Source organism: Molothrus ater, chromosome 1, assembly GCF_012460135.2.
Source record: "Molothrus ater isolate BHLD 08-10-18 breed brown headed cowbird chromosome 1, BPBGC_Mater_1.1, whole genome shotgun sequence".
In the NCBI taxonomy this organism is placed as follows: domain Eukaryota; kingdom Metazoa; phylum Chordata; class Aves; order Passeriformes; family Icteridae; genus Molothrus; species Molothrus ater.
In genome coordinates, this window is record NC_050478.2 from 114,459,769 (window position 1) to 114,482,727 (window position 22,959).

The 22,959-nt window shown below is 40.6% G+C and overlaps 1 protein-coding gene across 3 annotated transcripts in view; it reads left to right on the forward strand.

Moving 5' to 3' along the window:
• The first annotated feature begins 7,098 nt into the window (after nucleotides 1-7,098).
• Nucleotides 7,099-22,959, forward strand: part of LYN (LYN proto-oncogene, Src family tyrosine kinase) — a 48,924-nt gene continuing 33,063 nt past the window's right edge. The window contains exon 1 of one of the 3 annotated variants that reach the window (XM_036378880.2): nucleotides 7,099-7,116. The gene's annotated coding sequence lies outside the window, so the exon portion shown is untranslated. Of the gene's footprint in view, nucleotides 7,117-7,265; nucleotides 7,296-7,362; nucleotides 7,510-22,959 lie in introns of those variants that run through there. The other 2 variants (XM_036378881.2, XM_036378879.1) reach the window with 2 other exon arrangements.

A 22,959-nucleotide genomic window follows, 5' to 3' on the forward strand; every position in this document is an offset into this window, starting at 1 on the left:
TTGCCTTTGCTTTTCAATTACTTTCTACTTTTTTACCAGCCTGAGACTGTTCTTTGGGGCTGGATGACATCAGAGATGTCCAGGGTTGAAATTCCAAATATTCCAAAGTCTGGGGCAAAGAGCTGCAGAGCTGGAATGGATGAGATGGCACAGCTGAGATTCCAAAGGCACTAGGGCCTGTCTCCAAGAGCAGGATAGAAAAAGCTTCATGGGGAACAAGAACTGGGAACAGGAAAGTCAGAGAAAAGATGATTTACTGCTCATGTCCAACATATGCGTGATTTCAAGTTACAGCAAACAGCTGTCAGCCACTCAACAGAAAGCAATTAGTCAGGTTGTCCCTGACAACGTGACCCTCACAAATTTCACAGGAAATGATCAAGCTGCAGCTGGTGGAGGGACTGGCTGTAGTTCCACTTGTTACACTCCTACCCTGCCACCATCTGCTCTTTTGGCTCTCTGAGTTTTTGTGAAGGACAGCCTGCAGACAGGAGCCTGGTCTGGAAGGGCAGTTCAGAAGCCCTCCAGCAGCCTTTCAGACATGCTGCACATCAATTTGGGAACCCCACCCTGAGGTGGTAAAGCCAGAGGTCCTAGCAACAGCTAAGTTGCTCCTAAGTGCAAGAACAGGTAAGCAGGCTCATTCAAGATGAGGGTTATTCAGCAACTCCAGGACTCCAAATGGGCTCAGCAGCAGGTTTGTGCATGGCATGGCTGCACAGCATCAGACAGGCAGGAGATATGAAACATGTGAGTGCTGTATGTCCTGCTAGACCAGCCAGCCCCAGCTGACAGCAGAAAAGGATCTGTGAAATGAACCACGCTAGTGCCTCTCAAGAGTCCTGATGGGGGAAAATTGTGCCAGGTCAGGAGACAGGGAGTGAAAAGATCACCCCTATGAGGTTGCCCTTACAGGCAGCATAGCCTTCCAACACATTCTCTATGTCCACAGAGAGTGCAAGCTGAGAACTTTATAGATTGCAGGTGTCACCTCCTAACTTACATAGGCAGCTGTCACCTTCCCAAACCCAAGTTGATGGGTAATGCATCAGAAAAAATTTAGGTTTCTAGGTTTCATATAACCAAGGCAACCTTCTTGATGCTCAGAGTTGCTCCAGTGATAACTACTCTGTGTCACAGATAAGAGCTGCTTCTCACAAACCCTGTTCAAGAAGGGGAGGGGTTTCATAACTTCCATCGTTACCAATTTTTACTCAGTGGTACCAGCTGTGACTTCATTAACTCAGCTTCCAGAGGTTACCTGATGCTCTGTGCTGTCCCAGAGGAAAATGAAATTAAAATGAAAGCTGCATGTGGTCCATGGATGCTTCATACAGCTGTGACCAGTAATAGGATTATCTGCCCACTGCTACTGCAGCTGTTCAAGGGCAACCTGAGCACTGCTCTGCCCTTGCATGGCAGCAATGCTAACAATGGTCCAGTACCTTTCCAGAGAAACTTTCTGTACCAAGTAGCTGATCCTGGAAAAACAAAGCTACTCTTCAACAACAGCCCACTGTGGAAAATGCCTCCAGTAACATCAATTTGCTTCTGAACTAGCAATCTCTGTGGTGCAGGACCTGCAAGACACAGGCTGAATGCCTCTCCAGGCTGGTAATAGGAGATGCAATGCCCCAAATACAAGGCAGAAAACAAACAAGCTAACAAAAATATCACCACTGTGTGATCTTGCTAATTTGAAATGATCACACACACCTGCTCCTGGATTAGCTCAAATCTGTTCTTTCAGGTAATTCAATATTAGTGTTCATAGAACTGTGTACTAAATTAAGCATAAATTAAACATTCTTTATTAGTGTGGGCAGTCTCTTCAGATCAATAAGAATACCTGCAAATGGCCACAAATCTTTAAAAGAGGAAGATTCCTGGAATCACTTGTTGTCAGCTCAACCTTCTCACTGCCTACATGAATGAACTGTGAAGAACCCATCAGTCCAGCTGCTTTTCTTGGCTCTGTAAGATGATATTCATGAGCACCACAACAACCCTTTATTTGAGCAGTCATTTCTACAGAAAGGCAATTGGGATATTCTGTAGAGTGCATATAGGCCATTTTCAGTCTCCATCAGGATACTCAGGATGCTGTCCCACCAACACAACCTAGTTCAATGCAGATGGTTCTCAAATTGCCTTCCAGTGTTGGACCTGCTTTGATTCACTGAATAACAATTTTTCCACTCACAGCCATGGAACAAGTGGAAACAAAATGGGAAAGATTTCTATGTATAAAAACACATAATGGCAAGTGAATAAAATATTTAAAATCAGCAAAGATGCAGAAGAAGAAGCTCTTACTAACTTTTAGAATTAGAGGATCTCAAGCTGAGTATTTTTTCTATCTGCTGTATTATTATGAGTTGTTCACAGAAACTGGAAGTAACAAGATGAAATAAAAAATGCTGAATTGAGGATTTATGGCCAGAAAGTATCAGTGTAATAAAATGCAAGTGGCTGTGCTTTATGCAGACCACTGCCTACAGGAAAGATGCCAGCTTTTGCAGCTTTAGCCTATTTATTATGTGAATTGTTAGTCTGAACAACAGGTCAAATACATGTTGAGTCAATATACAAAGTTTACAAGGATCTGTGCATTATTCCCCAAAGCGGTTTTAATATTTTCCAAAATTTTAGTCACAAAATTAGTGAAGATTGTAAATTATTCTCTAATACATTTCAAATAATCATAATGGAACTACCTTTAAAAACTAAGATTTTGTTTGTTTGTTTGAATTTTTCTTTAGTGTCACAAAACATAATTTTCTCATGCTCCAAACTGGAAATGAGACCAGGAACTTATAAATATCCACATATAAGGTGCATTAACTTGTCTCATACTTGAAAGTAAAATTTATTTTCTAATTTATTTTTCTTTGAACAAACAAAAGCAACCCATCTTTAGCACATGAAGGGCATATTTAGAATAAAATTTATAAATATTCTACTTATAGGTCAACATGACTTTCTTTAAAATACTAGGTTGCAATAAGAAAGGAAACGATGAAAAAAAATAATACTAAAGAATATACTGCTTTAATTTTCTCTAGCAACTCTGAGTGAAGAATGACTGCATTACTTGTATCTCATTTTTTAAAATCCACTCTTTACTTCTTGCTTAAAAATTGCTACATTATTATAAAGCTGTGTTGACAATATGCAATTTACTTAATGATAATGTCTTGAGATAAAATTATGAGAAAAGCAGTACAAGTAGTGATTGTGTAAGTGCTGGAATTTCTAAAGAAAAGACATTTTACTGTGATTCCAAAACTCTGGCTCATACAAAACAGCCAGATGTCTAAATGCTTCAGCTTTACATGTGTCTGTTCTCTATCTTTCCTTGTTCTTTTATAAAGAATTTATATCCTTGCAAATCTACTTTTGAACAAAGTGACCTTTTCCCTGCTTTTTCTTTAATTGAATGAGCCCAGGTATTTCTTGGGATCTCCCTCAAATTATTTCCCTGGTTATGCCATTTATGCTTTACTGACTGTTTTTTAGTCTTCTATTAATGCTTTGCTATTGTATTCAAACATACTGCAGAAAGAGCTCAGCAGCAATGAGATTAAGGGAATATAAAAAATATAGAGAGAAGTTGGTTGCCTGTTTTCATTGTCCATGACAAAGTTTGATTTACTGCCCAGAGTCACTGTTCCCTGCAGTTTGTGCCTCTTCATGCTCCCAGACTCAATCCAAACAGGGATCAGCAGCAGCTACCTACACAGGTTTGTAGAGGGATTGGTGGGGACCCTACAAGTCTCATTAAGTGAGTAATTAACAGTGCCCAACCAAATATCATTGGATATTCCTCTGAGTCTACTGACAAATTGCTCGACTCATCCCTGGTCCAGGCCACCTACCACTCTCAAAAAATATTCCAGAGCTGATCTGAAAGTTAAAATGGTGTTGTGGTTTAACCCCAGCTGGCAACTAAGTACCAGGCAGCTGCTCACTCACTGCCCTCTTCCCAATGGGATAGGGAGGAGACCTGGAAAAAGGTAAAAACCCAGGGGTTGAGATAAGAACAGTTTAATAATCAAAACAAAGTAAAAAGAATAGTGTAGCAGTAGTAGTAGTAGTAGTAGTAGTAGTAGTAGTAGTAGTAGTAGTAGTAGTTCACCTCATGGAGATTTCAGATTTCACCTGAACTACTACTACTAATAATAGTAGTAGTGATGAAAAGGAGAGAGAGAGAGAGAGAGAGAGGAGTAAAACCCAAGAGAAAACAAGTGTTGTCCAATAGAGTTGCTCATCACCCACTGATCAGTGCCCAGCCCACCCCAAGATATGATCAGCCCCCTCCTGGCCAACTTCTCCAGTATATAATAATATATATAATATATTTAAATACTGGGTATGACAGGTATGGAATATCCCTTTGGCCAGTTGAAGTCAGCTCCCTCCTGGCTTCTGGTGCACCTGCTCACTGTCAGAGCATGGAAAACTGAAAAGCTTTGACCTAGGGAAAGCATAAACAGCTAAACTACAGTGTGTTACCAACATTATTCTCATACTAAATCCAAAACACTGCACTGCACCAGCTAATAAGAAGAAAATGAGCTCTATCCCAGCAGAAACCAGGACACATGGGCCAGTTTGGGGTTGTCCCCACGTTCTGGATGCCAAGAGCAGGGACGTGGACTCCTACATTGCCAGCTGGCCTTCACATTAGAGCAGTGCCTTGCAGCCATGCTTAAATCAGCAGCAGAGACATTGTCTGGGAGTCACATCTTCCCAAAGCGGGAAATCAATTGCTGGGCATGAACACTGGCTGGCTAATGTGACTCACAGTCCTTCCTGCAAGGACTTCCCCTTCAGTGACAGGCTTGAAGTTTCATTCTTGCCCCATTTCACACCATCCCCCAACTCTCTTGATCTATGCACAAAGACATTTAAAATGTGATGAACAGCTAATCTACAGATGTAGTGAGGCTGGAATCAGCTTTTTTCCCCTTTTGATGACTATATAATGAGAGAGAGAGAGCTCCTTTCCTGCTTTCTAAAGTAGATTTTGTAGATATTCTTCTTAACAGTGTTGATAAGTATATAAATGTCATATAAACCTATGACATTTCAAATGATACTAACAACCTGTCTTTAAAAAAAAGTAAATTATAAAGCACAGTGTATTTATTCGACTCTAACCCTTCTTCATATTAGTTCTTTTAGAGCAGACCTGATGAGTTTGTTCTATGCCTCCTCAATTTACTATTGCGCAGCAGTCTATTAAGGGTAATTAAGCACCTCTTTTATTTTTCCAGATTATTCACATTATAGATAGGATTGTATTCTACTAGACTGCTGGAATCTATTATGCCTTTATGAAACTAAATTTTATTTTCACCAATGCTTTGTTAGGAGAAGGTGAATATCAAACTCAGCGGAATAATTAATAATTAAATGAAGATATAAAGAGGAAAGGAGGGAGAGCAAGACAGATGTGAGATTTGTGCACCACTTCTCCAAGAAACTTACGAGATCAAGGTGCTTGTCCTATAGAGGAAAATGGAAACATGAGGTACTAACAGTACACTTCAAACAGAAATAGTTCATTTTATATAAACTTTTGGAATCCAAATTTCCTACCAAAGAAATCCCCAAACACAAGACAATGTATATGTAGTCCGATCTTTCCTTTTTGTATAAGCTTTTCATTGGGAAAAAGGTTGTTGTCTGGTTTGTTTATTTTATTGTTCTTTTTTTCTTATTGTTATTGTTATTATGACACATGTTTACCTAAGTTGGGGTAGGAGAGAAAACATTTACCAACTTTCTATTAATAGATCTTGAGGAATTCCTTATTGTCTCACTCTACAATACTTTTAGAGGCCTGTCTAATACTGAGTATTTACACAATATTATTTTAATCATTGATGATAGAATTCAAAGAAGACCAGAAACAATTGCCCACTACTTTTCAGAGCTCCACAGATGCCCAGGGACATCTGGGACTGATCAAGAAATGTGACAGATTATAGTCTCACTGCTTCTGTGGGCTGAGAGGATCAAGGCAGTGACCTGTATGCCGGAGCCAGGGCATGGGGAGGGGACTGCAGCACACACCAACCAGAAGTGCTTGTGCCAGCTGCACACCGCCAAAGCGCCAGCACCAGAGATCTGTAAGTCCCATTGACATTAATCAGGTTCTCCCCATAAACCCAACAGGGTGTGAGAGGCACTGAGCTATTTTCAGCTATTTGGGTGCCCTGTTAGAAGTCCTCACTAGCTAACCGAGTCCACTCCAACCCACAGTTAGGCTGTACTGGCGGACTTTGGGAGAGTGTACAGAGGTGCCTTTGAGTGTCTTGCATCTTGTAACACTTTTACTGTTTCTCACACTTGATCCATTATCTAAACACTTTTATATGGAAAGCTTGAAGGCTTTTCATTTGAAATTCTGCCTTAGAAACCTCCATGACCTGAACTCGCCCACGTGGTCTGGCAGGACACACATGACACCTTGACTCTGGCTCCTGCAAAGCTTTTCACCTGCATCCTCTGGCTGTTATGTCCGCGCATTCGTATTTCCTGTTTTGCTGACCTGTGAGATTTTTATTTCACTTTTCACCAGGCTAGTAAATCATTCTTGAAAGAAAAGAAACATTGAAAGATAAGCTTAATTGTTCTTTGTTTCTCTCAACCAAGCCTCCAGTGGACCTTAGAAGCTGCTTACAGTGGATTTTTGGGGTTCAAGATGGTTTTTTGGCCGTTGGTGGAACAAGAGAGCCTTTTTTACCTCTCGGACTAACAGGGTTTTATTTACTGTAACTTTTAGAGGTGGCTCGCTCCCTCTGAGGCAGCTCGGCGGGGCTGACCCCCGACACCCCGCTGCAGCCGCGGCCCCACCTCGTCCCGGCGCAGCCTCCAGCCGGAGCAGCCGCCGGGCCGGGCCGGGCCGCCCCCCGCTCTGCCGCTCTCCCCGCTGTCCACCCCATGCAAATGTTCCCGGCAGCAGGAAGTAACCGGGCTGCGAACCTCCCGCGGCCGCGCCCCTCCCGCGCAGCCACAGCCGCGCTCCGGCCCCGCCGCCCGGCGCCCGGGACAGCCGCTCCGCGTCCCGCCGCTGCCCGCTGCCGCCGCCGGAGCCCCCGGCACTCAGTAAGTGCCTTCCCCGGGAGCGGCGGTGCCGGCTGCTCCCGCGGGGGCCGCCCGGCCGCGCCGCTCCGCGCCCCCGCCCCGCTCCGCCCCGCCCGGCGCGGCGGGACCGGGCGCTCCCCGGGCGGCTCTCCCTCGCTTCTGCCCCCGCGAGGAGGTGCCGCTGCCGCCCGAGCTGCCCGGTAGGACTGGATGGGGTCTTAAGGGGAATAACCGCGCTTGGGATGAAATGATCATTCTCAAAAGCGTGATTTGTCTCATATCCCTTTGCCTGGTTTCTGCTGGGATCCGGAGGGCTCGGGTGCCTTCTGGCTGTTTCGTGCCGGGGAGCGTGTGAAATTAGCTGGTTTAAGTCCGCAGTCGGCGTTTCGAGCCAAAACGATAGCCTTGACTGAGGTGAGGTGATGTGATACCTGGGTATCCCTTCTTACACTGCTTTTTTCTAGAGCGTGTTTTCTGGTGCGTTCTGCAAGTTAAAGCTTCTTCCTCTTAAGTGTATGTTCAAATGTGCTTGGAATTAAAAGAAAGATGAGAAAATGTTGTTGCGATGTTTGGTGCACGGTGTTTCTTGCAGACTGCTATTATAGGTACTGCATTCCTGAGGAACGGTCTTTAAGGGTTTTCTCCTTACAATTTTAGTTTAGGAGCTGATGCTGTACCTTCAGTAAAGCAGTTAAGTTTCTGTTGAAATTGCATCTTTCAAGGGTTTGCAGTGAATGGGTTGGCACAAACTCATCTTGCTGCCTTGCTCCCGTCTGTTGGCACTAAAGACCAAAGGGATTAACAGTTAAAGCTTTTTTTAGCCAGGTTATATTCCCGTGGATATACATAGGGAGCACAGAGCTGGTTTCATCTGAAACCCCTGGTCAATATCCCATCTCCTGCCTTTCGTGCCCACCTTTGAAGAAAGAGAAACACTCTGATCAATCTTAATGTATTTTAGGACATCGTAGTACAAATTGAAAATTAACAATTTTTAAGCTTGGTCCCATCAAGTACCTGTAAGACTTTAGCAATTTAGGAATAGTAATGTTACTTGAAAGTATCTGTGAAGTACAAGTGCCACGTAGAAGTCTGCACTCAACACAGTATCACTATAGTTAAAAAGCAGAAGATATGTGTTGAGAAATTGCAAAGCTATGTTGGGAAAACATAGCTCAGTTTTACCAAAAGGAGACTGAAATTGTGTTTGTGTGTTTCCAACCCAACATTGAGGACAGAATAGGTGTTATCTTTTTAATATGTACTATCAACAGCACTGAAAGTATGGATGAGAAAAAAAATCAAATTGTTTTCTCTCAAAGTCGCAACAGGCTAGAAATCAGTTAGATACTGTTAATAGGATATTATGAAACCGTGGAGAAGGATTGAAATTAATGAACTGTGAGATCAAAAGATGTCTCGTTTTATGGATCTCTTCTGAGATTTAAAGCTTTTTTCTTTCTCTGTTTCAACTTTGTGAGCTACAGACTAGTTAGGAAAGAATTATTTACTTAATAATGTAAAAATCTCTTAATTGTGTGCTGTTGACATAGATTTTTTTAAACCATGACATAGAATGATCATCTTTGTACAGTAGCTGGCTGGCTTCAAGTTATTCTGCTTTTCTCTATTTTTTAGTAAATAAGAGGTTTTTTCCCACAGAAATATGCAGAAGACATGAGAAGATTTAGGCCTTCCTTTTTAAGCCCCTTGACCAGTGGAGTTGTGCAATGACTCTTTCTGACAAAGCAATAGTTGTGAAACTTTACAGCACAAAGTTAAACCCTGTTGCCTTTAAGTTGTTTAATACTATGGGGTTTAATATCACCCTTTTCAAGAGAGTTTCCATAAATGTGAAACAATTCCTTGCAGGTATTTATGAACTGATAAGTATTTATGAATGTGTAAGTAACTATTTCATAGTACTTTCCCCCCCCTCAGTTTATCTATGTAATTGAAGTGACCTCTCTTCCTGTGGCCTTTCTGACTCCTGTAAGCTAAATGGCATCACAGAACAGCAAGTGTTGAGGGGAACAATTCCTGTGACAGGCAATGAAAACAAGTCCAAGGTCTCCTGGCTCAGCTTAGTTCTGTTCTTCAGTGGGGTGTCTCACCAATTCAGAGATGCTACACCTGACTGACCCTTCTTGTGGGGCACATCAGAGAGCAACTTTGACCTCTCTGTAGTTAGCTGGGAAAGTTTAAGTGCTGCAATATTTAATCTCAGATGTTATTCCATTGCTGTCACAAAAAGGAGATGTTTTCCTACCTCTACTCTGCATGTTATTTTGAATCTTAATAGGAATCTTTGAGATTTCGGGATGAACACATGTTGATCAGGAGACAATTTTTGTTTTTGTCAAAGGGCTAGGTGATCTGGGAAGGGGATGAGATCTTTCCTCCTTTCCATATGTGCATATCCTGAGTAACTGAGTGACATTTTTTTCTTCTGTTCAGGGAGTTGTAAAGCCATTTTTACTCTTAGGGTTCAGGGAGCCTTTTTCAAACTGAGTGAACACTGAAGACAAGTACATGGGGAATAACTAACTAACTAACTAACTAACTAACTAACTAATTAATGGGGTGGGTGTTAGATATAACCTAGGATTCCTAGCAATCTGCTGTGGAGCGTGGTTGTACACACACATATCTCTGGAAGAGATATGAGTACAGAGATGGATGTCTGCTGCCGCAGAGATCTCAGAAGGATATGAGCCATCATGTGCTAATGCAAGGAATGGGAGGAGAATCCGTGGGCTGGGGATCCTGGGGGTTGTGTGAGCTTTATATGCAGGGAATGATACTTCCTTTTGAAGCTATGGAGTGTGTAAATAATTGCACCAAACCATGTGACTCTGTTAAGCAGCATTTGTTATAGTATTGCCTCTGTAGGATTTCCACCTCTAAGCAAAAAGCTTCATTCTATAGAAAAACCAGCTGCCCAGCTGAGAATTAGGATTTTTTGTCCTGTTGCTCATATTCCTACTTCCTACTTCTCCCATTTATTTCTCTTCCCTCTTTAATGAGAGTGTAGGAATGCTAGAGACGGTGTAATAAGAAAGGCTTCCAGACTTGCTAAGTCTTACCACAGGAAACTGTAGATAAAAATGTAAAATTGCATTTGTATGAAAACAGTCTTTAATGACGCATGCAGGGTGAAGGAGTCTGCCACCCTGTAAACAGTAGTGGTGCCTTCTCCAAGAAATCAGCCTCTACTAATAAAAGACAAATGCAGTGTAACTGTCCTCAGTGTGACTGTTCCTAGTTTAAACTTCATTGTCCTTCAGGGAAGGATAGAAAGGTCTGTGCTTTCATATTTATTTTTGCCTGATTCAGATACATTTCCTGTTGACATTGTCATTAAATGCTGTAATTTCCGAGACTGAATTATTCACATTTGAGTTCAGCATCTTTCCTGAAAAATGTGGCTTCATGGAACAAAATGTGAAGGCAGAACTCATCATGTGCTGGAAGCATTTCCTCCAAATATTTATGGGATACTTGTATTTGTTTTGTGCCCTAAAGAACTACTTATAGAGGTAAATAGATTGGTTACTTTTGTCAGGCAAGTGTCAGAGGAGAAATGGTATTTTGACAGTAACACTTTGCTGGGGAGAAAAGAAAGGAGGATACTAGGGAAAGGTGGAGGGAATAATGGGTAGATCTCATTTCTCTGGTGGGTTAAAAGGGTGGACTAGTTCTGTCTCCCTTAGGTCTAGATTTGCCTATCTTTTTCAAGCTGCTGGCATCTTAAGTATCTACAATTGGTTCCTGTGTTTGCACAGCACACTTGTCTTACGTCTTCAGTTCAAAGGACTCCAGTGATAAACAGTCTGAACAAAGTGTCCTTCTTCCTCTATGGTCCCTGCTGCATGTGGCAAAAGGCTTCTTCTTCCTGTGGTTGTCATATTGCAGAATTTCTTACTTTAATTTGCAAAGGCCAGCTGTGATAGGAAATAGTGCAATCTTAAACTGGAACACATGATAGTTCACCAAAGGTGTTGAAGTATGGGATGCAGCTACTCTTCTGCAATGGCACTTTTTGCTGTTTTCTCTGTTTTAGAGGGGTGCCCTAAGTATGGAAATGATAAAATTTTGAAGGGAAAGGACACCCTCTGGGATGTGCTTTTAACTTCTCCTTTGTTGGTTTAAAAAAAGCAGTTTCAGGAAGTTCGTCAAAAAAAGCATAATCTGTTAAGTGGGCTTTCTGATGTGGTATCTACAATCTATTGTTTGTTTTTCATGTTTCCTTCATTAGTTTGTACAGATAGGTGTATACAAACCTGTTTAATTTTTTTTAATGAAATCTTACTTGGGTTTTTTTAATGAAATCTTACTTGGGTTTAAACTGAAGCAATATGGTATCACAGGAATTAGTACAAAAGTATATTTGGCTGCTAAAGTTTTCTCTTTCCATATATGACTACACTAGGGACTTAGAACAAAATAATTATCAAAACTAAAAGACCATGTTTGAGTGAATTGCTATGTGGTGGTAACACATTTATAAATCAGTAGGTCTGCCCCGTGACTTAGTTCTATTTTACTCATACAAAAAGAATATTTCCTGGTAGTATCAACTGAGTAGGGAAAGATCTGAACAGTAGCACATCTATTGCATATATTGAAATTGCCTGCTAGAGTGTCCCTTGCCAGAATAATGAAGTTTATATTCATTAGATCCGGTGGACAGAAAATTGTTTTCTCCAGGGCAGCCCCAGCCTTACCATGTGTTTTGTTGGATCTTTTAAACCCTTCAGTAAGTACTAAATGCCCTGGGGAGCTGTGATTCAGGTGTGAGTGGACAAGGACTGGAGAACCAGGGTTAAGTGACCACCAGAGCTGGTGTCAGTGTCACTGAGGAAGTGAAAGTTTTTGGTAAACAAACAGGAAGGGGATGGGCAGGAGAAAGAGGAAATCCTATATTGGATGTTCTGTGTTTGACTTGTTCAAAATACATTGCAAGAGTCATTTGAATGTGCCGTTGTGATGTAGCAGAATGTGCAAATGGGATTCAAAGTACATTTTTGTAACCCCAGGCTTACCATTGCAAAAGATATGCTGAACTGTGCAAAGGCTGGAGGGAAGCATTGCAGCCCATGAGGGGTGTTGGAAAACCTGCCTTTTAAGCAACTCTTCTGCTGGATTGCTGGTGTGGCAATTTGTCCTCCTTTCTCTGTCCAGCTATACCTGCACTGGCTTCAAGAGAGGTTGCAGCAGCTGTCATGGCACCAGTGGAGAAGCACCAAGTCATACTGAGGTGAATTCTAAGCCCACTTATCTTGGGATGTAGATGGCAGGCAGTAGACAGCAATGCTCTCGCTGTGCCTGACTGGAGAGCTTGCCTCTTCTCAAAATCTCCTGCTAAATTTCCTTGGGAGCAGTTCCCCTCCCTCTGCCATAATGCTTACCAGCGTTTCCAAAAAAGTCCTTGACCCACACTGCTTCAAATGTCTTCATTAGTAATGATGTGCTGTTTGTTTGAGGCTTTTACTCCCCAGTTTCCTGGAAAAATCCACGTTTCAGTCTTTACCCTGCTGTAGGAGTACTCCCTACCACAATTTCCTTGTTTTCTTTTTTCTTCTCCCATCATTCTTTTTTTTTTGCCAACATCATTCTGCTGTTTCTTTCTCTCCAATCTTCAGGACTGTCAATGTTATAAACTGTTTATTTCATCTCTTGATTTAGACATCTGCAGCAAATTTTCTTTTCCCTTTCTGGAAGAGTAAGCCTTATCAACTTTCATAATCCAATTATCATTTGTAAACTTCTTATCAGGGAATAGTCATCAGAAATACATACCCTCAGCCTCTGGAAGAGATATGAGTCCAGTGGAGTACCAGCCTGGCAGGACCGGCATAGCCTTCAAAGTATTTTAAGGCTGTGCCTTGTTTAAGGGCAACTTCGTACTTCTGTAGGTGATCAGCAAGGACTCTTCTGTGTAGAGTACATTTTATGTGTAATGTACATTTATATGTACATTTTATGTAAGTGATCTTTAGAGACAGATAGCTGCTGTTTGATACATCTGATTTAAAATTGTGACTGACTTTAAACGGGTTTCTGTCTTGAAAATGGTCAGTGTGGATTGTCCCCTGCCGCTTTGTCTGCCCTTCTTGTGATGCTGCTTTGATCTTCTCTGGTCAAGTTTCTTTTCTATTGCATGCAGGTTTTTGTGTGCTGTGTAGTTGTGCTTGGAAAAGGTTTCTGAGCCAGCACTGACCCTCCTTGTAAGCACTTCTGGTTCAGGGAAGCAGAGCATGGATTTATCAGCATGCATGCTGGTCTGCAGAGAAGAAATCAAGTCTTGGTATTGTGGGGATGTGGTGCTGAGACAACAGCTCTTGCTCCAGGGTTGATGTTCTGTGCTCATTGGTGTTGGTGTGCCCCATACACTGACTCCACAGAAAGTGAAACTGAAGAAATTTAGCTTTGAGAAGGCAGTGCAAGTTTAGAAGAACCTAGTTCAATGGAGCTGGCACTAGCAGAAAAGGGTTTTGGTAGAGTGAGCAAGTGGGAGAAGGGTGCTTCAGGTGAAATACTTCTGCTCTTAATGGAGCATTTAAGCAAGACTACAAGTGTCAAAAATGCATCTGAACAGCTTATTCAAATCATATGTATTGGACTAGGTTTGGATGAGTGAAAGGTCCTTTTCCCCACTCCTGCAATAAAAGCAGGTGGCTTGTATGGTATGACACGGGAAAGTAATTTCTCCTTGGAGCACAGAATACATATGTTTGTTACATGTTCTGTATCTTGTCATACTGATTGAGGATATATGCTTTCCTAGGAACTACAATTGTCTCTACCCAATTAGTCATTATCCTTTGCATTCTTATTTGGTTTTTCTCCTTTTGTCTTTTTGCTTCTGCAGTCTTCCTGCTTAATTTGTTTCTCAGTATCAACCCCAATTCTGATTTCTTAAGGATTTTGGCCTCCTTTCCTACACCTTTTCTCATATGGTTTGTGTTGTCCTGAGGACTTCCCATGCGTGGCCAAACAATGAAGAAGTCTTACCAGTTAAAGCATCTTCTTTGCCCAATACTTAATACTGTGGAATTGAAATGCAAGCTGTGGACTCGTTACTGTTCTCCTGAAACAAACTTGGATAACCATTGTGAACACTGATTTAGTTTTAGTTCTTGCTTTGAAAGTTAGCTGCATGGGCTGGGAGGGCTGAAGTCACATTCAAACACTGGGGCTTGTGCACAATCTAAGTTTTTCAAAATATGGCATAATCACATGTGAGCTGTATACTTTTGAACTATGTGGAGTTACAAAGGTTGCAAGCTTTAATGAGCAGCCAATAATAGTGCTATGAAATTCTTGCAATCTGCAGTATAAATGTAAAAATGATTGTTGTCATGGTCCTCCAGTTGACTGTGAGTATAAATCTGCTAGAACTATTGTGAGTGCTGGCCTATTTTTTAAGGTCTGTGTGCTGCCCTTTGTGCAGAAAGTCTGGTGTGAGTCTCCTGAGGTTTGTCCGGCTCCTGCAAGCTGTGTGCTGTCACTTGCAGGATCAGAGCCTGGTTCAGTGAAACTTGCTATGGTTGTAACTTCTAGGTCTTCATCTGCTATCAACTGACCATTAAGCAGGACTTGAAACAACAGAAAATACCAAGTGCTGCACAATCCAGAAGTGGCATTTTGTGAACACAAAAATGTTGGTTGTTTTTAGAGTGAGAAAACAAGAAATTTCAAGGCAAAGTTAAAACAGTAGCAGAGGTCAAATTATTAGTTATTGAAAATGAAATAAATTAGCATATTGAGCAAATTCAACATGCATCTTTAAATCAGTCCCAAGTCAGATCTTCTGTTTAGTACAGAATAATTTCTCTCAAATAGAAAAGAACTTTAATCAAGTTAATATACCTGCATAGCTGCTGTCCTGGTAATATGGGAAACTGTTCATTCATGCCCTTGAGAAAGATCATCTGCAAAGACATACTTGTGTTTAAAATTGGAGCACTCCTGTTCTTCCTTAGAACCTTTGAAGCAGGAACAGTCAAGTGAACTGTCAGATCAGGTATTTACAATCTTTCCTTCAAAGAGAGCTTTCCAAATTCTCACTCTCACTCCTTTATGAAATAGAAAGCATGTAAAATATTTCTAATTTTGGTTAACTTTAGAGAAACTTCTTATTCTTGCTCATGTGTGTAATAAATGTGAAAAATATACTTAGAAACTTGGGTGTGAATTCTTATTGATTCAATGACATATGTCCTTCAGTGAGGTATTTCCTTTTACACTCTTACTGCCACCCCAGCTTGAGCATGTAGTTTCACGAGACTTCAGTTGGGGTGTGCTTTCCTCTTTACATGACAAGCTTTCAGACCCAAATTGGTGAAATTTTGCAGCCCCTCAGGATTTGTTTGGTAGACTTAAGAGAGGTCTACTTGTATCTATTAAAAAAACTCCTCTGATTTCAAGGACTTAATCTAAAAACCTCCCAAAATTGCAAGTCATAGAGCTCTTTTAATTCTATTTATCATGTTTGCAGCAAACTGTTGGTTCAGATGATTCCCTTTGGTGCTACACCACCTGTGACAAATTGCAACAGTTGCTTGAAACAGTTTACTAAGCTGGGCGAAAAACCAACTGGTACATTCCTGGTTTAGATTCATGCCCTTGAAGGAATATAATAACACAGAGTTTAAAGTCAAGTAAAAGAATTGAGTTATAAATAGGCTTCTGTGAAATGCCAGAACCTGGAGGATGTTCTTACACCCTTGAAGTTCAGGGAGATTCTGCTACTTAACATCAGTGAGAACAAGACAAGGTGGTTTCTCCTCTGGATATTTTAGCAGTTGCTAAAGTGCTGAATGCTGGTCTAGTATCCCTGCAAAGATTAAACAGCAAAAAATTTCCTTTCTGCCACGTAATTTAGTGGCACCAGATCTGATGCTGATATTTTTTTTTTTGAGAAGTCTTGCAGTTTCCTCTTGCAACTTGAGCAAACTTGTCCAATGTTTGCAAACTTTCAGGAGGAACTGTACTTTGAGTGTTAGCTCGCGTCAGCATGAATGATTTAACCCCAAATTTTTATCTGAGCATAGAATTCATTCTTGAATCCGTATTACATACCCCAGTACAATGTCCTCTGTTTCAGGAGTGTTCTGTGTTTATCTAGTGCTGTACATCTAATGAAACACAATATAATCTTCAGGAAGAGTAACTTTTTTTTTGTGATTTAAATGTATAGTGGTGTTTGAAGATAGTGAAAAAAAATCTGCTTCTCTTTTGTGAAATTCAGTGCTTTAGACATGCTCAAGACATAATGTGATGCTATTATAACAAGAATGCTATGTTTTAGTTGCAAGCTTAGTCATAAGTACATATCAGCATTCAAACATGGATGTGACAGCAGATAAAGAAGCCTTCTGACCAATGAAGCAGAATGGCAAATTCAGCATGGGGCAAAGTAATATGAGTTGCACAATGGCAAGGCTGTTAAAGTTAGGATCCATTGACACAGAATTCATTCTGCCCTGATTTAGCCATAACTGTCATAATCCATGTTGAAAGTGGATTGTGGAATGCATGAAACCAGGTAAGGTTTATAAAAATTTATTTATACCCTGGGGATATAGTTACCCAAATCTGAAAGAACAAAAGCTAATATGCACTTCTGTTCTGTTCCCCATTTCTCTTCTATTAAACACACTGAAAACAGAAGATAAATCCAAAGGAGAAGTGGCATACTTTCTATGAGACCACCCTCAAAACCTTCATCAGGGCTTGCTGGCTGTGAATTTGCTGTCCTCCAGCATGTTTATATTGATGTGATGAGGGACTTGGACAGGCTGGGTTGATGGCTTGACGTCAGTTGCATGAGGTTCAACAAGACCAAATATTGGATGCTGCCCTTGGGTTGCAACAACCCCACACAGCGCTGCAGGCGGGGGCAGAGTGGCTGGAAAGTGGCTTGGCAGAAAAGGACCTGGGGGTGCTGCTCAGCAGCCAGCTGAGCGTGAGCCAGCCAGGTGGCCAAGCAGGTCAGTGGCATCCCGGGCTGGATCAGCCATGGTGTGGCCAGCAGGAGCAGGGCAGGGATTGACCCCTGCACTCAGCGCTGGTGGAGCCACACCTCAAATCCTGTGTTCCGTTTTAGGCCCATCTTTACAAGAAGGACATTGAGGTTCTGGAACGAGTCTGGAGAAGGGCAGTGGAGCTGGTGAAGGGTCTGGAGCACAGTCCTATGAGGAGTGGCTGAGGGAGCTGGGGCTGTTTAGCCTGGAGAAAAGGAGTCTCAGAGGAGACCTTATCACTCTCTGCAATGCCCTGAAAGGAGGTTGTGTGAGGGTAGGCTTTGATCTCTTCTTCCAAGCAGCAAGCAACAGGACAGGAGGAAATTGCTTCAAGTTGTGCCAGGGGAGATTTAGACTGGATATTGGGAAAAATTTCTTAACTGACAGTGTAGCCAGGTGTTAGAACAGGCTGCCCAGGGCAGTGGTAGGATCTCCATCTCTGAAAGCATTCAAAGCACCTCTCTAAATGTGGCAGCTGGGGATATGGTTTGGATGTGATGATCTTAAAGGTCTTTTCCTACCTTAACAAGTCCATGATTTTATGCTGTGGTGCTTTCATGATGTTCATGATCTTTGCATTCTATCTACAATACAACAATGGGTTTGAATTACAGGCACACTTCAAAGCAAGTGATCATATCTGCAAAATAGTCTTTATTGCCAATAAGATATTAACTACTTAAAGGCCACCTTCATAAATAACTATCCTCTCCCCTAGGTCATAGTAGCTATTAATAATTTGCTTCAACAAGAGTCCCATCAATCCATTTGGACCTCATTCCACCAACTTTTTTTTTTATTTCTCTTTTTTATTTCTCTTTTTTTTTTAGTTTCTCATTTTCCTATACCACAGTTATTGCTCTAATCATTAGAAAGGAGTGGAGAAGGATCCTTGTCCTAGTGGCAGGCATAGAAATACATAGCAACATACATACATAAAGTGCAGGGCAAAGATAGACTACTGAAAATTTAGCACACTGCCATTGTTGGCCAAAATCATCAATTTAAAGCTGAAAAAAACGGTATGTGAGTCATGGATACACTCAACCTGGAAAGTAGATGTAGACCTTGGGGTTTGCTAGCTGGATTGGGACACTTCCAAATAGTTAGGAAGAATGTTGATCCTTTTCAGTGTAGTGGTTTGGCCAAATTTTCATTTGGAAATCGAGATTTGGTTAAATGAAGCTGCTGTTTGTTATTACTGAGAGTTTTTACCAATCAAGAAAATGACATTTTTACTTATAGCTTGCATTACACTTTAAAGTCTTTAAAGTATTTTGGGAACCTTTGCTTTAAATTGGTTAATGTGTTGGCACAGCTTTTCTGTTCCATGTCATATGATCCTTTTGAAGAATTTGATAGAAGTATTTATTCTGTTATGTCAAATTAAGATGTTATTCGACCTTTCCCCCTATCTTCAAAAGATATAGTACAGTGGAAAAAAGTTGAGGAAATGGAAGATGTGGTTGCCTGAGGGCTGGCAAAGTGAATTAATTCATTGTTGATATTGATTCAAAATTCTGGAGGATGCAGTTAAGGCAAATGATTGTAATAAAATGAAGCAAGTATTATAAGGTCAGAAAACAGATGTTATTTTAATGTAAGACTTGGTTTAAAATTCGTGCCAAAAATACTAACTAAATGAATATGGAATATTTTCATAATATATAAAGTCTATTATGCAATGTTAGCAAAATTACAATTTTCTGTGGATTAACTTGTGTTTTGGTAATTTTTTTTCTTCAAGTCAATAAACTAGGATCAGTAGTTTGTATAAATTCTGCTTCATTTCAATGTGATGTTTTGTTTCAGGATTTTATTTTCATCCTTCCAAAAGCATTATAACATCATTATACCACCACAGTGACATTATTTTCAGTGTTTCTTGCTGATTTTTATTTACTGTAATGTGTTAGTTTTTTGTTTTTTACCAACTGCCAAAATTCCTTCATGAAACTAAGACTTTAACTAATCTAGACAAAACTGCAGTGAATTTACAGAAAAATGGAAGATTTTTTTTTCTTGGCCACAGCTTCCCACCCCTGTTAGAGCTACTTTTCATGTCATCAGCTATGATGATGTTTATTTTACGTGTCATTTATGGGCTCCAGCAAAGACTGTGTATTTTAGCCAAGCACTGAATAAAGTTACCCTCTCCCTGGTTACTTAAAGGAAAGACAGGCAAAGGCTGGAAAATGCCATTTGAATATAGAAAAGCGTTTACTTTGATAGAATTACTTTTACCAAAGCACTCCTTCCTATTGGAAGTTTGGGATGTGATAGCTTAAGTCACTTATTTGCCATTTAGTATAGCAATGTGTTCGTTCATGTTGGTTAATGCATCACTAAAAAGCCTCATCTAGTAAGAAAAAAAATTAAATGGGGAGTATAGGGAAAAAAAGATAGATTTGATGATATGATATTATATGATGATGTGATTGATATGATATGATATGATATGATATGATGTGATATGATATTGCTGCTCAGAACGGGTCTGCCTTTTCCAGAAACACATCAATACAGTGTCAGTATGGCAACTCCAGATATTTTATCTCACCAAAAGTTCTCAGTTCTTATGTCAGCTGTTGGGAGATTTTTTGCTGTATGACTCCTCCGGTCTTGTGAAGACAGACTTAGAGGTAGGGTTGTTCAGCCTGGAGAAGAGAAGGCTCCAGGGAGCAGCTTTCCAGTACCTACAGGGGGACGACAAGAGAGCTGGAGAGGGACTTTTTATAAGGGCATGGAGTGACTGGACATGGGGGAATGGCTTTAAACTGACAGAGAGCAGGTTTAGATTAGATATTAGGAAGTGTACTGTGAGGGCAATGAGGCCCTGGCACATATATGCCAGAGAAGCTGTGGCTGCCCCATCCCTGCAAAAGTTCAAGGTTGGATTGGGCTCTGAGTAACTTGGTCTAGTGGAGGGTGTCCTTGCTCAGAGCAGGGGGCTTGGAACTAGATGATCTGGCCGGTCCCTTCCAGCCCAAACCATTTAATTGATTCTAATCCACAGTTCACTTCCAATATAGTTTTATGGCAGCACACTTTTTGGCCCTGTTGTAACTTGAATTTCCATTTTAAGGAAGGGGACTTGAGGTATGAATATTGTAAAGTCCTTATGCCTCATTTCACTATGAAGGCAAATGTGGGAAAGAAAAACAGGACACCAAACAATAGAGGAATGGGTGGTGAGAATTTCATTGAGAACAGCAATCAGCTTGGTAGAGGATTCAGGGTAGGTGTCTGCCAACCCAGACTGGTTTAGTTGGTTTAATTTGTGCCTTTATGTTGGGAATCAGGTCTTGGAAAAGAAGAGACAGAAATACTGGTACAGGGCTCAAAACTGAGCATTGCAGAGGAAGTAGAAATGTGATAGATGTATCAGTGTAGTAGGAATGCAGGTGTTTGGGAGCATGAATGTGGTAGGGTGATACTTTCTGTCACTGATGTAGGAAAGCATAAAAATAATCTGAGATAGCATGGACAGAGTAGGATTTGTCTTGGTCTCAATTGCTAAGGAAGAATTGTGAAAGAAGTGGAACAAGGGGAAGTGCAGCAGACAGGAACCACTACCAGTCTCTTAGCAGGACCACTTTCTGTTTCCTGGTGTTACATTAGCATTATATTGAGACTTTTAAAACGTACTTTCATTTGCAATGAAAAAATGTGACGTCCCTTGTGATATTTAGAGGCATAAGAAACACACAGGTGGCTGAGAATATTGTGCACGACAAATAGCCTGGGGAAATTATGGGGAGAAATGTAATATCAGGGTGTAATATAATGCCATAGGAGATAGGAAAGTCTGCTGTGACAATGACAATAGTTTGTCATTTAAAAGTGATACAAACCTGGATGTCTTATTGGATGGCCATATGATTATGAAAGGCCAATGTGATGAAAGTGTGAAAATCATAAATTAATTTCTGGGATTTGTTGAGTGATGTATTTCAGTAGATGGAAGAAATAGTAATATTATTTACTTCAAGGCGTTGCTGAAAATCATTTTGAAACATCTGGGCAGCTCCAACCTCTTGTACTTTAAAGGGATGGGTTCAAAGTGAAACACATCTGGAGAAGGGTTGCTAGGATAACCAGTGGAAGTGGAAAAAACTGAGAGGGTTTGGTCTTTAAAGTCTAGAAGACAGGCTGAAAACGATGTGACTTCTTCCTAATCTCCCAAGAGGATGAAGGGCTAAATGCCATTATTGTCTCCAAAGCATTTTTAAGACTGGGACTTACGTGACAGCTTCTAAGCCAAGCAGAGTGAGGTTCTGAAAAATTTCAGCAATAATATTTTGTTCTTCCCCACCATCACCCATTAATCTCTCTAAAAATGGAGCATGGAAAACTTGCTTCTGAGCTTGTGCCATGTGATTGTGTTGCTTAGAACAGATCTGCCTTTCCCAAAGAGTATTTTGTAGTCCTTTGCTCTAATCATGGTTGATAAACTAGATAGCAATGTTGTCTTGCTGTGACAGACATATACCCTTGGAAAATTTGAGGTATTGACTTAAGTGAGATCAGGTATGAGGAAATTTTAAAGTGACATGCTTGTTGCATACTTTTTCACCACAGTAATGTTGGTTACACAGGGAATTAACTTGTTTCTCTTCTTGACCTGTTTATATAGATATTTATGTCAAAATATTATTTTAACTTTGTCTCACCTTTTCCACAAAGAAGATTGAAGCAGTTAAAAGAATTCCCCCATTATTTTTACTTTTCTTTTAAATGCTGGCAGCTGGACTATGGCTTCTCACAACTGAGGAGCAGTGGGAGTCTACGCAGGGCAAGTCTGTCATAGCCAAGCACTGAGTGGATTGCGGTTATCCATGCTCCTTTCCATAAGCCTTGCAGGGAGCACATGGTGATGTATGCCCATGCATATCATGTAAGGGATGAATTCCATTTGGGAGACACAGAGATGGAGTCATCCAGACCTACAGAAATAAGCTAAATTTGACAAAATATTAAAATACATGCAACAAGAATTGACTGAGACAAACAGAACCATTTTAGCAGAAAGGCAATGGACAAAGAAACTGCTTAAGTTCCCCTAGTTATCTGCCAGGTGCAAAAACAAGATGTAGGAAGTGAAACAAGCTCAAAATGAAAGCTGACCCCAGATTTCTGCATTTGCATGAGTCTAATTTGATGACAGTTATCAGACAGTCAAGACTTACAGTAAAATTGCAATGTGTATCTATAGATACTATTATATATTATTCAATTAATATATAGCTATACATATATGTGGTGAATTGCTGGTATAAGAATAAGGCTGAACAAGCTTAAATCTAACAACTTCTGAGACCAGCGAGAAACAGAAAACAACTTCTCTTCAGTTGCTCTCCAGTTGATGTTTTCATATTGCTCCCAACCACAGATAATTTATTTTTGTCACTCTTATTCTCACTGTGGTCTAGTGGCAAATCTTCACTTGCACAAATATGTGTAGACCAGTACTGATAAGCCATTGCTGAGCTTTGCCACCTCTAGTTAAACTCCTGCTCTGTATTCCTTGGCAGTTGCTTTGCCATGTAATGATGGGTCAGAAATGAACCCAAGTTTCTCAGAAATAGTCCTCCTCATAGTCCCAATAACAGAGATAAAGGAGATCCTTGCAACACTTTGCTTCCACAGATGATGTGGAAGCAGATCAACATAAAGTGAAAGTAAGCACTGAAGATTAAGGTAAATGAAGTTCTTACATTTAAGATTTTTAAATATTTTTTTCATAGAATTATAAATTTGAGCAGTTGATTGAAGTGACATAGAATGTTGGATGAGCTTCTGAGACAGCAGGTGTTTGTGTCTTTGAGCAGAG